The 12,979-nt window shown below is 48.2% G+C and overlaps 1 protein-coding gene across 1 annotated transcript in view; it reads left to right on the plus strand.

Annotated features, from left to right (window-relative positions):
• The window catches only part of SLC2A8 (solute carrier family 2 member 8), a 123,109-nt gene that overhangs the window by 106,218 nt on the left and 3,912 nt on the right, over positions 1-12,979 (plus strand). The window lies entirely within an intron of this gene.

Genomic DNA, 12,979 nt, shown 5'->3' on the forward strand with positions numbered 1-12,979 from the left:
CCTGTCGCAGCTGTAGCATTCAGAATTCACATGATTATTCTCATGCATGGTCATCACTTACTCTATCACACTCCATCTCTGCCACAATGGCGAAAAACAATCTGAGCATGGAGGGGATGCCCATGCGCACTGTAGTCCAGGGAGGAGCCACCTATCTCATGATACTTCGAAGACTCTTCCAGGACAACAATGTGCAATCATCCGGACCCAACACTAGGCGGCGATCTATGCATAGATATAAATGTCAGCAGCCCTACATGCCAAGAACAGATGCATACTGGTAAGTAGCATATTCCTTCTGGTGCCTGGGGTGCCACCTAAATACATAATTTAGGGGTGTTACGGGAAGTGAGAGGTAGTAGCCAATCGGCTACTTACCTTTATGGTGTCTACACCCTTTATATGACCATTTCTTGTGGGAAATGGGCATGACCCTGACCCAGAGAGCATAATTCCACCAAAATCAAAATGGTGGAATTCTGAAAGTTGTGTCCACATCAAGCGGCCTTCCTTGAGGGTTGTACTAGCCTGGGAGGGAGGCACTCCTCCTAACTCTCTTATCTTCCCACCTGTCCTGTTGCTGAATGGGGGTGGCATTTCCCCTGTCTGGGGAAGTCTTGGGTCACATATCAAAGTATGCAGAGGCATTTGAACCCTCCTGCCTTGATATGCTGATTACATTAGCCATACTGCTCAGAGGAGGCTGTGTTTCTGCCATCAGAGATTGCAGGCTTTCATCTGCAGGGGTCAGAAACCGGTCTGTGGTGGCAGGCTGGTCTGCACCAGTCAGTCAGCACACTAGCAGTCAGCAAGTTTTCAGGGGGCACCTCTAAGGGGCCATTGGGGTACATGTATTAATAACTCCATCACTGGGCATCCGTGTGGGCTTATTCATGAGGTTCAGTGAAACCACCATGTAGCTGGGGACCTCGTAAACACCAGTGTCCAGCACATGTAGTTAAAATGGCTCCCCTGTTCACTTGTAATGTCTTAGAATCTACTTGGATATCACAGGGGCACATTTGCCCATGCAGATATATCCTCACATGTAGTATAGTGCACCCTGCTGTAGTGATGTCTTATCTATACTGCATGCAATGTTGCAGGCATGGCACACAGTCGGTATGCCATGTCATGTCTTCGCTTTTCTCTGCATCACGGCACACACCCTGCAATGGCAGTTTTTCTGACAGTGCTGAGGGGGTCCCTTAGAGTGGCACGGTACAGGGACTTGCAGGGGGGGCTAAACGTATCGCCAATTATGCAGTTTTATGGAAATAAATCTATTACTGGGGACCTCGTTAGCAGGAGCCCAGTGCACTTCTGTCAAAATTGCATCCGATACCAGGCAAATAGTGGGGGTGACCATGTCAAAAAGGGGCACTTTCCTACAATGGAAAGCTATTCGTTTCTAGAAAGTGTAAAGAAAGAAACTGTTGAAAGAGAAAAATGTGTAGAACAAATTGACATTTGTGACCACGTTTTCATCTGTAACTTCTTGTCGCAATGGCCAATGTACAAAAGTCATTCCACTAGACTCTTCTGGTTGCGGGGATATATAAGGGTTGTAGGCTTTCCAAGAATCGGAGGTATGCAGCACCAATAACTGAACGGTGTTTTTTGTTGTGTATCAAGAATAGAGCAATACATGTGGTATATCCGTTTCGTCGCGGCGGACATTCCGCCGTGGTGCGGAAAAAAATGACACGTCCGCAGTTTCGGCAGTCCAACGCACACCCTCACCGCAACGTTGGACAGCCGGGGGGGCCGTCCGACGCATCGAAGCGATAATATAAAGAGTAAAACATGGATATGAAGGAAACCTATGTATTTTTGAAATGTACACTAGATACTGAGTTTAGCAACAGTGGTTATATGTACATTTCTGAATTTGTGGGTACCCATACTAGTGTGATTCAGAGGACAGTTTGCAAAATATCTTCTTTCTTACCCACTGGCTAACATTTGGAGGACACAAATGCAAAGAAAACCAATAGGTAATAGCAAATATTCTCATATTCTGTGTTGCCACACATCTCCCAATAAAAAGGATCCCACTTTTGAAGCTGGCGCCTAGCACCTGCAGCACAATACTCCTCCTCAAAAAGCAACCTGGAGGCTGCATATTTTACCCAGCAGAATCCATGTTTTTTTGGTTCTTTTTATTTGGGTAGGTGCAGATTTCGGGCCCTAGCTCTGCTGCAACCTAGGAATACTACCATACCCCGATGTTTCTGAAAACTAGACAGGGTGTCCAGGATGGTGTGCCTTCTGTGGTTCTGACAAAGTGTTTTTATTTAGAAGGCTTTCAAACTTTGGATTAAAACACATATTTTCCTCACATTTCTTTGATGGGAATTTCTGGAATCTACCACCCAATGTTCCCTCAAGGTTCCAGATAAAAATGGCACTCCATTTGTGTGGGAGGGTATAGCCCCCGTGACAGGAAAGGCCCAGAACGCAACATGAACACATCAACTTATTCCACTGATAGCCAGGCATGTTGACAGTTGATGACTCAACAACCATCACAAATAAAAAAAAAAAAGTTTTACTACGTTTTGTCCACTATCTGCCTCTTTCGATTTTCTGAACATTAGAAATGTGTGCCTAATGAACCTTTACTAACTGCTCCCTTGAGAACCACAGGAGGCTCTAGAAGATGTTTCTTTCATGCGCCTTTAGCGCACTTGCTGTCCTAAATCATACTCCATCCGGTTTGTGAATGTGAGTTGGAGGGTATCTGAGGATGCCTTTGAGGCCTAGTTTCCCTGAACTGAGTGAGCATGTCTGTCTTTGAAACTAAGTTATGCTGAGGAAGACTGTCCTAAGGTCCCTAAAGTGCACTTCAAAAATTGATAAAGACTTGAGGTTTTACTGCACAGGGTACTCTGACCATGTGGCCTATGTTCCGTCCACCGTTATATGCTGTGCAGTGGCTGTAATACCCTTGTCATACGGCATTCAGGACATCTACCTAGTTATGATGGAGGTTAAAGGTCTCAAACATGCCATAAGCAAGTCAAAGATTTTCTCAAATAGAGGAGACAATTTGAAAGGCTGCTTGCTAGTAATGTAGTGACACATGGATGGTCTGTATCTGTGCATAGTCATTTAATGTTATTTGGAAGGATCGGCCCACCTCAGTCAATTTCCTAGTACTTTACTTTTGTATAGCACAACATAACTGAAATTGGAAAACTGAGATGTTACTGTCCGCAATGCCCAAGTCTCCTGTCTTTTTCCTTGCTTTGAGCAGACCCTGCAATGATGACATGTTTGTGACTTTCTCACTGTTGTAGGAATGCAGTTTTCAAACTGCCGAACCTGTAGCCTTGCCACATTCTCGACAGCAGATGAAGTGGAGGCTACTGCTTCTTCAGCTGAAAGACTTTCAGTGACTATCAACTGAAAGTCAATGTGGTGGTCTGACGGTAAATAGCATACCCATTGGATCAGATTGAGACCCAGGTCATTCTTATCCACGACACCCATGTACTTGTTGTAATCTAGTATACAGGAGGGCTTGTGACCGTCGTCCAGCTGACCCCAAATCTTGTCTGTGGAAGTGCTCTTATGGATTGTAGTGAGCACGCACACACCCAGTCTATCAGAGAATTTGACATCGAGCAGTTTGTTGCAACTCAACACAGTGCTCTGGAATTTTTGGAGCTTTTTCCATACGATCTCTGGCGAGAATCCATGATAGTGACATTGAACTGTACGGCATGCTACAGTGCCAGCTTTGTACTGCTCACTAAACTACTCTACTCCTGTATAGAAGTCTTTTTAAAGGTTATAACATTTATGAGGGAGTGGTTAGACAAGTTCTCAAACTCATACAATCTTTGCCATGACTCCTAGCTTCGAAGGGTAGCCTACAGGATTTAGGGCAGAGTTCTTCCCTGTATTCACTCTTTAGCCAGTAGAGAGCTCTCATAATATGTTCATTTTTATGCTATAACAAAGTGTTTTGCTTGGTATATACTGCCTGAGCAGCACCCACCCTTTGTACAGGATCAAGGACTCATCACTGGTTATGTCCTTTCCAGAAATATAAATCTTGGGAAACTTTGCAGACAAATGTTCCAAGAAAGACCACATTTTCAACAAACTGAAATGGTCTGGAAGGTCGCGGGGTAATGCGGCAGAATTCTCTTTGTACACTGCAGTAGCAAAAACGATCTTTGCTCATGTCCTGTTACCCAAAACGTGCAATTAGATCAGTAGGATTGCACACCTGATTGATGCACTATCCCCATTTTCAGTGTAAGGCCCAGAAATGTTTTCAGCTCCCCAAGTGAAGTGGAAGTCCACTGGTGTTCTTTAGAATGAGGCATTAAAATGCTTCCATGCACCCTCAAACTATTCAGCATGCACATTTGTTTGGTGCACAATTTCCTCGAGGAAGTCAACCTCCAAAAAGAAATGGGCATATTCAATAGGCAAAATGTTTTCTGGATCAACTTTACTTCCAGAATCAACAGTGAAAGGGGGAATTTGGGGCTCTTGGCTGGCCTGCCCTGCTACTCTCTCACTCTACTGCACAGAATGTGCGTTCAGTGGGATATCACGACTGCCGTAACCACGTTCTGCAGAATTACTGGAAGACGAGCCATCGGATGGAACTCCACCAACTGAAAAATCCATAGTCTCCCTCAAATGCTGTCTTAGTATCTGATCCTGCCTCAGAACTGTTCTCCATAACTCGAGTTAGGGCCTGGGCAGCAGTCTTCCTCCAATACACCATCCCTTTTGACCGCCTAAAACCTGTCCAAGACCTTGCTTCTTAAGGCAGAATTATGGTTCTAAATCAGTTGTTGGGTGTATGCATCTGATTTGTGTGTGACAAATTGTAAAAGCAAAAAAACACTTAGCTTATCAATGCTGCTTCTCCAAACACACAAAAAAAAGATAAAATAACACCAAAGTATGCAGATGCCCAATCTAATCCTGGGCGTAGTTTGCGTAGTAGCGCTTCATGTAGCTACGTGAAGTGTTCTTCGCACGCTACGCTTAGCTACGCGAACTGCGTAGTGCAGTAGGAAAAATGCTGATTGCACAGTGCCGGATGCTTGTCCGCACTGTGAAATCATTGCAAACGGGATCTTGCACAGCGGTCGTTTTCTGCCGCTCGAGTAGATTTGTACTCGAGCGGCAGCTTTCTCAACGTGGACTGGTAGTTTCTCATCACGAGCGGTCGCGAGTATACATGACCACTCGCAATAAGAAACCTGACCTCCCCGCATTGAGAATCTATTTGGGAGGTTTATTTTCCCCGCTCGCAATCGGCAACTTGATGTTGCTGATCGCGAACGAGGAAAAAGTCTCGCCGGGATATTTATTTTGTTCGGTCGCAACACATTTTGCACTGTGGTACGTGCAATTTGCGTAGTGCGTAGTTCGCAAACTATGCATGCTCCGCGAGCATGGCATAGTACTACGCCCAGGGTTAGCCTAATCCCACAGCAAGGAGTGACTTGCATGGACAAGATGGTGGCTCTGTGAAAGAGCTCCGGCCGGCACGCAGTGAACGGGCCTCCTTCCCCTGTCATCCCGGGAAACCGCTGACCATTAAGACCTCTACATTCAGGGCCCCCCTCCAGCTTAAGGTCCTGACTGATGTAGCCCGCTGGGGTTTCACCCGGGTGGCTTTCTTGCACACCATCATCCCTGGGACTGCGGCCTCAATGGTCTGACCACTCTGGCCCGCCAGAACCCGTGAAGAGACTGCGATATCAAGGGCCACTTATACTCCTTTTGCCCGCCTCATCGGCCCAAAAACTGAGATTGAGGACTGGCGCGCCCGAGGGCTCTGCTTGCCACTGACTGCCCTGCTTGCCACTGACTGCCCCTCTCACACGGCCTCAGGAGTATCGTGGGAACTCTGGTGGCCTTTGAGGCCATTCACACAGGTAAAACTGGACACCTGAGACAAGATTTTCTGACATTAGCCGCCGGTCTGCTGCTGTAAATGGGGGGGGGGCACTGACTTTCTTTCTTTGACCAGGGATCTGTTTTCACTCTACCCTCTGTCTCCCTACTTGGCTTAACTGGTCTTTCAAGCAAGTGAGGGCTCTACCCTCCACCCTCATAGGTCTGTAGTGAGGTGACTGCAGAGATCTGTTGTCTTTGTCTGCACATGGACTTGGTCGACCTCCCCCAAGATGTTTGATAATGCCCTGTTGCCCTGAGGTGCCTATGCCTAGCCTGTATGTCAGGGGTCGTGGTCGGGCACGCCTGCTCTTCATCCAGAGGGAAACAACTTCACTACTCATTTACCTGGGGTGTGCCAGCCCCCCTCTTTTTCTTCGAGACATGCCTGAGGGCTCTAATTTGGCCACCGCAATCCTGGTTCTTGTTACCGCTACGCTGGCACTACTTCCGACACTGGTCCTGATTGCATGGTGGGGCTATATACAGCCCTATCACAGTTTTGGTGCGGTGCAGCCTCTGAACTACAACGGATCGCCTTATCCACCCCTTCAATATGTCAAAATCCACCAGACAGCTCCTCTTCATGGAGCCGGTGACTGGGAAGCCTTCTAAGTCGATGAAAGATATGGACCCCTCCTCAACCTCCACCTGTGATGTCATCCGTAGTGAACTTAGAACTCGTAAGACTTTGCTCCCGGAGGTGGTGGAAGACACTTCCAAGACCTCGGTGGAGCATTCATCAGGGCATCACGTCTTTCAACGCCAATTTGGCTATGGCTGAGTGTCACCTGGACCAAATAGATGAGAACATCGCAGCCTCCATTGACTGGGACGAGGACCAGTGGCGCCTCCACCGGCAGATTATGGAGCTGAAGGACCGTTTCAGCAGGGACAACATCCAGTTCTCAGGGGTGCCTGAAAAACTAGAGTGAGACAACATCATGGGCTTCCTGGCCCGCTTCCTGCCTGACTTGACCGGCCTGTCCTTCAGTCCTCCCCTGGTATTTCAGAGGGGCCACATGATCCTTCTATATTGTCCACCACCCAAGGAAGGCCTGAGGCAGATAATTTCCTGCTTCTTGCCTCAAGCAGGCCCGTCAGGTAATCCAGGCGGCAATAAAAAGCATGGTTCTTTCTTTGAGGACTGGCATAGGAAACTCAGGCCTCTCGTAGACTCTTTCTTAAACTACGACAACCCCTTCGGCAACTTGGCATTCGCTATGGCCTCCTGGAGCCAGCCATCATGCTGATTACAAATGTCAACAAAACAATGGAGTTCATTGATTCTTGGCCAGCTGGAGGGGCATTCGGAGGCGGCTGCGCCACCTGACTTAGATCAATAACCCCTCACAGACTCTTCGGATGCCCCGCCACCACTTCAATCCCTGGACCCCTTGAAGTACTCCTCGGAAGAATGCCAGCACATGGATAAGGTCACCAGACAATAATCAGGGGGTGCGAAGACGCATCCTCCTTGGAAGGATCCACACTCCAGGGACAGGTGCTGGTCCCCCCTGAAACCCACAGCCCCCTCCCCCCCCCCCATGACGGCTTCCGCCCTCGAGTCCCTGCAGGCCAGGTCAGTTTACTCTACCTCACAACACCCCACCTGTGCTATCACATCCCCCCCCCCCAAGGCTGCAGTCACCGAGGCCGCTTGCTGGCCATTCAGTGCTTATAGTCTTCTGCTTCTTTAGGGACCACATACTTTGGGACTCACACACAGTGGTCTCCCCCCCGCCCCCACTCCCACCATATGCTTAACATTCTGGAGGGGTCCAGTTCACTGCACCACGGGGCCCTGGCCCTGGCCTTCCCTCCGCTCGTTCAAATTAGTCTCACTGTGCCCACCCATTGCGCCTCTTTCCTTTCTCCACCCCCTCTGGTTTCCCTATCTTCCCTTTAGGTGTCTGGCCTCCCTTCCACACCCCACACTCCTTTAGATACCTCGTGGTAGGATTCATGTCATAGCGCCATCCCCTGAACGTGAATGGTCTCACCCATTATACGAAACGCCGGGAGATCTTTAGCTACATGTGCTCTCTGTAGCCTGACATTGCTCATCTGCAAGAGGCACACATATCAGATGAGTCCGGAGCTCCGTAGGGATTGGGTGGGCCGAGTGTATCATGCATGCAAGTATGCAAGGTTAGACCAGGAGAAGGAAAGCTCAGTCTGCCAAGGTCTATCGCAAAGGCGGAGTCGCCATCCTGCTGGCTAAGCATTTGCCAGGCGAGATGGTCCAGATTTGGTGAGATCTGCACATTCACTGTTTCCTCATGAAGGTCTCCTTCTACAATCAAGTTCTTCACCTTGGCTCCATTTACACCCCTGTCCACTCCCAAAAAAATCCACATATACTGCCTTAACCAAGATCCTTTGGCAGCACCCCAGAACTAAGCTCCTCTTGGGGAGGGGTACTGGAACATTGTTCCAGACCTATCAAATCGGACCGACCCCTGCACCACAATACCGCAGAGCGGCCTCCTCACTGACCTGATGTCAGAATTCTCGACGGACCTGTGGAGGCTCCTCCAACCCACTGAGAGGGACTACACATACACCTCCGGAGTGCATAGCACCCGGTCCAGAATAGATTTCTTCCTTGTCTACACGGCTCTGTTCAGCCACCTGGTGAACGCCATGTTAGTCCCTTCTGGAGTGTCGGATCATGATGTGATCCAGCTCTGCCTTGACCTAGAAGCTGTCCAACCCCCTCCTGAACGATTAGTGTCTCAACCTTTCATATTACAAAACCCTCGCAGACAAGGACTGTCTGCGCTCGTACCTCTGTTCTTTTCTTGACTCCAACGAGGGGTCCATAGACTCCAGAGTACCTTGTGGTCAGCGGGTAAGGCAACTGTTAAGGGGATTTAATGCTTGACTCCTGCAAGCAAATCTAATTGGAATCTACCCTTGCCACTCTTAATTACCAATACTACTGGCCCTCCTCGATGGCCATGTTGCAAGCTCTGCTACAGGCCCAGTACAAACATTCCAACCTCTAGACTTCTCATGTAGAAACTGTACTGTTCTGCCTCAAACTGCATCATTATGAGCATAACGAGAAGGTGGGTCACCGTTTGGTGCTGCAGCAACAGGATGTCTCCTGTACCACACCGGCCAGTCGGTGGGAAGATGGCCAGCTCCTTACCCATCTCCTGGACATCTTAGAGCCCTTTCAGTCCTATTATTAGATCCGCTACTCCTCTGAGGCAGTGTGTACCCATGACAATGTTGAGGCCTTTCTGACTCACAATGCAACTCCTCTCATTGCGGACGACCAAGGTCTCGCATTAAGGCAGATTTCACCCCGGTCGAGATCCTGCAGGCGATCGACGAACTGACTTACGGCAAAACCCCGGGGTTGGATGGTTACCTGTTACTACAAGGCCAATAAGGACATGCTGGCTCCCTTGTTTTGCAGGGTGTTCTCGAAGGCATCCCCCCCACTCCTTTCTAAAGCCAATCAGGCATCTGTCACTTTCATTCCTAAGCCTGGCTGAAATCTGCTGAGCTGTTCCAGTTCTTCCCGATTTCCCTGTTAAACGTCAACACAAATGTGTATGCCAGGGTACTGGCCAACAGACTTAAGTGGGTGATACTCTACTTAGTACACAGAGACCATGTTGGTTTTGCCCCCCACTGCACATACGTCTTCTGTCCCACATCCTCTAGTCTAGAGGGTCTGTCAGGGTGGGGATTAGAAAATGCTTGTGTCCCTGGACCCCGAGGAGACATTTGACAGGGTTGAGTGGGATTATCTGTTCCGAGTGTTGTAACATTGCGGGCTGGGCCCGGTGTTTCTGACTCCTTTCCGGTGGCTGTAATACCATCACAAGGCTTTTGTCACTTGCAGTGGCCTAGCCTGTACCTTTCCTTTGAGGTCCAGAAGGGCACTTGTCAGGGCTGTCCTCTGTTTCCCCAACCTCTTTTTTGTATCCTTGCCCTGGGTCCCCTGGCAGTCACAATCTATAACTCCCCTGATATACATGGCATTCCCCTTCTAGCGGGGTCCAGAGTTGACTATGCATGCTAATGACATTCTAGTTACACTCACTCACCTGGCTGCTTCCCTTCGTGGCCCTCATCCCCCTGATGTCTCACTTATACTCCGGTTGATCTAGTACCCAGAGATAGAAGAGGAGTGAGGCTTTTCTCCCCTCACAACCTCTACACTCCTAACAGTTCTTGCAGCCTCCCTTTTCATTGGCCTCTCTCCTCTATCCGATACCTTGGCATAGAGTTCATAACAAGGTCTCCAGCTCATGGTGAAATGCAATCTGGACCCCCTCCACACTAGCATTCAGGCCTATCTGGTAATGTGGTAACAGCTGGGTCTCTCTCTTTGGGGTGGCGAAAAAAGTTTTGAAAATGAATGTGCTTCTCCTTTTGAACTTTGCATTTCACATGCTCCCTTTGCGTATCACGCCCACCTAATGGCTGCCTTCAAAATGACCCTTGTGGTGCAGCCAGTAGCCACAGCCTTTTCTTCACAGCCCCCGGCTGGTTACTCCTCCTGTTTGTACTCCCTTTGCTTGACCTCCTGTGCCCTCCTGCCGTCTCCTTGTCTACCCGGGATTGGCCAGGACCACCCTGGTCCTGGTTCATGTCTCTTTCCTGTCACATTCCCGGGCCTTTCCACTCTTGCCTCCTCCTCTCTTCCAAGGCATTTGGAGTGTTGACCCACACTTGCCTGATTCATGTTTGGTAGTCCAAGCCCTACCACCTCATTCAATCTTCTGCCCTTTCCTCAGTCCCGCCAAGGGTTGATTGTGGCGCCACTCCCCAGTCCCAGCGCTCACTTGTGGTTACTTTGAAGGACTTTGCTCTGGAGCCCGCTCTCCTCCACCACTGTCCCCTTTCCTTTCCCACTCCTTTTCCAGACAACTCCATATATGATCTTTCCCTTATCCCCCCTCGCCCCCTCCCTCTTCACCCCGCCAACCACTCCCACTGGTTGCCATGGGCACTGACGGACCCTCATGTTCTCTCTTGTTCCTTGCCGTTTAGTCCTAATGTAGACTAGACTCTTTTGATTGGCTCCCATCACCTATCTGGACCTGGGGCACTTGCAATGGTTTTCATATTGCTCTGTTATACTATGTTGTGTATTGGTTGTGATTCTGTCCCCTAACACGGTCGTCATCTGTGCTTATTCCATGTATCATTCCTCTCCTTTCAATAAAGAAAGTTTTTAAAAGAAAAAAGAAAATCGGAATTACTGGAGGAATCCGTAATCCGCGGTCTGATTTCCCTGGTAACTCCTTTAGCCCATACTTGCACATGGAGATGTCTGCTGTTTTCAGCGGTCGGAGTCTCCATGTGAAACTATAGAGAGTTGCTGTGTTCACATGGATCACTTATTTCTGATTAGGCTATTAGCTGCAGTGACTGACCTCATCATAATTTAAAGCCCACTTATAACGAGGGATTGAGACTGCCAATTTTCCTACTAATGTATTTGCCATGCATCTCGTATATGCATATGTTTACTTACTTTCCTCTAAGCATCAATAGTAGTTATTATAGTGGGGTCTCATTGGTCTTCAGATGGCCCATCCAAGTACTGTCATGTTTAAGTTGTAAGTGTACTTGGCAGTACTATTGAGGAGTCACTGTTAGGAGGTTTGTGATATGCTTAGCATGATTATTCTTGTGTCCTTTACTTGTACTGTATTAGTCTTTACAGGAGAATACTTTGTATTGTATCTCTGACTGATGTCACAAATAAAGACCATTTAGTTATCTATAAAAAAAAGTACAAGGGGTGAGCCCACTCCAGCCACTGTTTATTTATTATGGTACAGACATGCAGCAGACAGAGTTGGGTGGGAAACAACTAAAAACACCATATCCGAGTCAGGCAGTGCGAAATCCTATGCTAGGGTAAAAGTGTCCCCACTAAGACATCAGATAGCGAAACAACCTTTTGCAAACCTAATATTCCTGGTGCTGCAAGCCTTTTGGCTCTGTCAATGGTTGTTTTGTCTTGGCTTATACAAAACTTTAATGTTGGTGGAGTTCCTGGGCCATTGGCAATATAAAAATAATTTCATGAAACCACAATTTATCTTTGAAGCACACCTTCACATAGCCCCTGCAACGGAAGACTCCTGCTTTGTGCGTGGGACTCAGTGTGAAAATCCACAATTCTATCTCTCACAGTGAAGTTAGCCAACAGCAGAAGTGGCCTACCCCATTGCCCCATGTTGCAGCTGGAGGAAGAGTAATGTAAATCACACAACGGACCAATGCGTGAAGAGGGTTGCCTATATAAACCCCATCAGTAAAAAAAATATTATTATACATGGAGTGTTTGAAGACAGCATGCGTTTGTGCTTGCTGCATCCAGTGTTTGTGGTATTACTAGGTGAATCATCAAATAAGCCAAAATCATGGGGGCTCAGTGCTTCTATCTACATATGGGCATTACCCCATGATTTTGGCTTATTTGATGATGTAACCATTGCGCCCCAACAGGGGCAAGCTGACATTTATAAACAATTAGGTATTTGCCTTGGAAAAGCCTAACCTCCCCCCTACACCCCTGCCCCCCTCAACCACCCACCCCCAAACCCCAACATGTTACTGCCATTTTTCCCCTGGGAGGTGCGATCAATCAACTCAGGGAAAACACAAATTTCCATAAATGTTATTTCTACTCCCGGGGCTCGGCATATGGGGCAGGGGGACTAGTCCCCCAACTACCCAAATAACAGGCATCCTGGGTGCCAAGTTGCTGACTGCTCAGTGCTGTGATCTACGAGCAGGCAACTGTTTGAGGAAGGCATCTCTGGAAAAGGGAAACTCTCCCCTTTCCAGCAATGCCTCCCTAAAACAAGGAGAGGCATCCTGAGGGTAAAAATCCCCACTAGACGGTGGACAGAGCACTCGCCTCCTCACCCCTCCGTGTCCGGTGCTTTCCCTCGCAATGTCTTCAATTATATTGCCAATAGTACTGTCCACTTGCCCTTGATTTCCGATTGTTATCCACTAATTGGAAGTCTTTCGAGCAGCTTCTTTTATTGAGTACATTTTG

The sequence above is a fragment of the Lissotriton helveticus genome, chromosome 5_1 (genome assembly GCF_964261635.1).
Source record: "Lissotriton helveticus chromosome 5_1, aLisHel1.1, whole genome shotgun sequence".
In the NCBI taxonomy this organism is placed as follows: Eukaryota; Metazoa; Chordata; class Amphibia; order Caudata; family Salamandridae; genus Lissotriton; species Lissotriton helveticus.